Genomic DNA, 3,729 nt, shown 5'->3' on the forward strand with positions numbered 1-3,729 from the left:
CAGTAAGAATTTACAGCACGACTCAAACGCGGGAACGAAGGTAAATGACGTTAATTGCTGAGTGTCTTTTACTACTGTGTAAGTATACATATTAACACGCGTGCATTAAAATGTGTGCATTTACGGGGCGAATTCTCAGGCTTAAAAGCTCACCTTTTATTAAAAAGGTGAACGCAAACTTTTTTCATTCTGAAGGGCACAAACCACTTCGGACTTCAGCCGTTAAATGCGCGAAAATTTCGTTACACCAGATAAATAAGCGCAACATATTATCAGTTGTATTGTATGCTTGTAATACATGTAAAAATGTGTTAATCATTAATTAATAGTATGGGATGGTGTTTTTCGACTCAGCTACAGATGCCGATGGAGACCAGAACTGCTTTGGAAAAATATGAACGCCTTAGGGCCGATCTGGAAGAAGGTAGCGCAGCTCCTTGATTTAATCGATTCCATGTCTTGGTGGGTTTGCGTAGCTTGTTGTCACTGTATTTACACCTGTTTTTCAGGCTTATTGACTGAAAGGGGCTTTCATGAAAAAGTTAGAGCTTTGCTGCAGGATACGCCCTCTACAAGCCAAGGAAGTAAAAGTAAAGGTGTATATTTCTGTTTTATTTAAACCTTTTAAGTTCGTATGCATAGCCCCATTTGGCCGTTTTGTTTTTTTTTTCTTCAGTAATATTTCAGTTCTCTAAAAATAAACAACATTGATATTTAAAATGTAATTATAGAAACACAACATAGATACTTTACTATCAGTAGTATAACCACATGCCAGTTGTTGAAAATATTTAAAAAGTTGCACCCGTTAACAAAATGCATTGCTTTCTACAGACGTTATTTTTTCAGTAAAATGCATTGTTCAGAATGTATTTAATGTGTTCATTTATTGTGCATATCTTGTTTTGTATCACAGATTCACATGTCATTGGAGTAAAGAACCATGATCGTAAGTAACTAGCCTTAATAATTCAATTGTAATGTAATTTAAATTTTATAAACATACCTCACAATGAATTATCCCATAAGGAAGTTAATATGTTTTGCACACTGTTTGAATAAAATACATTTTTGTTAAAAATCTGAATTAGTATGTACAGTTCTGGTATCAAAATGTTTCATGTCATAGGTTTGCGTATTATCAGAAACTTATTTGAGCAAGGGTATACTCAGAAGGAGATGGTTAAAGTAATTGAAGTGTTTGCAGGAGGAAAAATATCGTAAGTTAAATATTTTCATTAATTTTTCATAAGATTTTGGATTATATCTTTATACTGTGGGAAAGGCCATTCATAATCATTTTTAGTTCCAAATTTCATTGTACCATATGCTATTGTTATTGGTTCACTTAGTGTGTATTGTGTAAAAACTTCAGTATTAAGCATTAATATTTTTCTCAGTCTATAAATTAATTTTTGGTAGAACAAACATTATGCAAATTATTTTTTATCAAATTTTATCTCATAATATATTTCTTAGTGAGTTGACGCAACAGATGACGACAACATAAAAGTTTGTTCCACCAATTACAAATATTATGCATTGTTTTAAGATTTAAAGAACAGAAGGACATGGTTAATTTCTGTAACATTTTCAGGGATCGCCAACTGAGAAGACTTTTGCACAAAATGAAATTGTTTAGAAGGAGTAATGACCGCCCCAAAAATGAAATTTTTGCTGCAGTTGAGGTACCAGTATTACTGACTCCTTGATTACGGAGGTGATCATTAAGTGAATTAATGAAATCCAAATGATTTTTGTATCTTAGAGTGAATTAAAAAAGTGGCCCCCCAATGAAAGGTGTTCGAGCTATGTATAGACGTGTGAGGGACTTCAGAGGAATTCGACCATGCTATCGGTATCCTGTGTCTAATTCTACAGCATATTTCATGTTTTATCTATTATTTATGTTGTTTCTTTGACTACTTGGTTAACAGTAAACACTCATGCCCTTCCTTAAATATGTGACTTCTAAAATTACTTTATTTTTTTCTGTAGAAATGATGTACATGAAGTAATGCGTCAATTGGATGCAAGGGGTCTGCACAGACGACAGCCAGGAAATCGCAAAATTCTGAGATGCCAGTACTCAACAAAAGGCCCCAATCACACTTGGCACATTGATGGCATGTCTTATATTGGCTTTGTTTTTGTTTTTTTTTGTAATGTACATGATCCATATGATAAGAATAGAAAGTTCAAAACTGTGAAATCTGAGATTCTTACAAGTTACTTTAAACCCACTGTTTTTAATGTGGATACAATGTTATTACTGTGTTTGCAGGGTTCATTTATTGAATTTTGTTTGTTGCAGGAAATGATAAATTGCGTTTTTATGGAATCTGGATTCATCTGTGTATTGATGGGTATGTAGAGACAAGCTGAATCGGTATTATTGTGATCAATACTGTTCTGTTAATATTTATATTCTCTATGTATGTTTTTTGCATATTTTCATATCTTTATGTAGATATTCAAGACGTGTTATATGGCTACATGCAGGGACCTCCAATCGGAATCCACGTTTCATTGCTAGATATTTTCTTGATGCTGTTGAAACAGAAAATGGTGAAACGTTTACTTTCATTTCCAGCTAATTCCTATAATAAATGAGTTTCTTTAGCTGTATATTGTTAGCAGATTTTCTTAATATTTTATAGAGCATTTTTCTGGCTGTGTGCTTTATATTACTGTGTTTTATTTATTTTTGAATTGCTATGGCTGTAGGTTGTCCACGCCTTGTGAGAGCAGATAGGGGTTGTGAAAATTCTTTAGTTGCCATTATACAGATGTCTTTTAGATACCATCACCATGACAGCTTAGCAGGAGTTAACAGTTTCAGATATGGAAAGTCTATACATAATCAAGTAAGTATAAAAAAATACCAGATTGTTTTATATTTCATTATTGTGGCTTTACCTTTAAAGATGAAAAAGCTATGTACAGTAGGAAAATGCACATGCTTTCAACAATTACTGCTTCGTAAATCCTATCACAAGTAATATGATGTGTGACAATATCCCTTGCGAGTGTTTGCTGACAGGATTTTAAATGACTGAATTTAATATTTTGGGGGAAAAAAATCACCAATATTATTATTCTGTTTTTATTTCTAAAAGCGAGCAGAGTACTTTAATGGATACCTAAAAAAATCATGGATATCTTTCTGGCAAAAACATTTTGAGGTGTGTAATGTAGATGTAATACGTGTCTCTTTGATTAACTAATGATTGCATATAGTATTGTTAGCATTTTTTCCCTTAGTACACCTAAGAAATTTTGCCTTTTTGACAGGCAATGGTGGAAGCTGGAATTTTGGAACTGTCCAATCCCATACATATGTATGTATTGTACATTTATTAAAATATATATATATATATATATGGGCGGCACGGTGGCGCAGTGGGTAGCGCTGCTGCCTCGCAGTTGGGAGACCTGGGTTCGCCTCCCGGATCCTTCCTGTGTGGAGTTTGCATATTCTCCCTGTGTCTGCGTGGGTTTCCTCCCACAGTCCAAAGACATGCAAGGTTAGGTGCATTGGCGATTCTAAATTGTCCCATGTGTGTGTGTGCATGTGCCCTGCCCGGGGTTTGTTTCCTGCCTTGCACCCTGTGTTGGCTAGGGATTGGCTCCAGCAGACCCCCCGTGACCCTGTGGTTGGGATATAGCGGGTTGGATAAAGGATGGATGGATATATATGTATAAATTGATTCATATACACAGTATATA

The 3,729-nt window shown here is 34.5% G+C and overlaps 1 long non-coding RNA gene across 1 annotated transcript; it reads left to right on the top strand.

The window, feature by feature from the left end:
* Positions 1–541: 541 nt before the first annotated feature.
* LOC127528475 (uncharacterized) lies at positions 542–1,794 on the top strand. The gene is made up of 4 exons (XR_007935362.1): positions 542–596; positions 917–949; positions 1,598–1,688; positions 1,769–1,794. It is a non-coding gene; the product is annotated as an uncharacterized LOC127528475 (long non-coding RNA).
* The last annotated feature ends 1,935 nt before the right edge of the window (positions 1,795–3,729 follow it).

The sequence above is a fragment of the Erpetoichthys calabaricus genome, chromosome 6, assembly GCF_900747795.2.
Source record: "Erpetoichthys calabaricus chromosome 6, fErpCal1.3, whole genome shotgun sequence".
Classification (NCBI taxonomy): domain Eukaryota; kingdom Metazoa; phylum Chordata; class Cladistia; order Polypteriformes; family Polypteridae; genus Erpetoichthys; species Erpetoichthys calabaricus.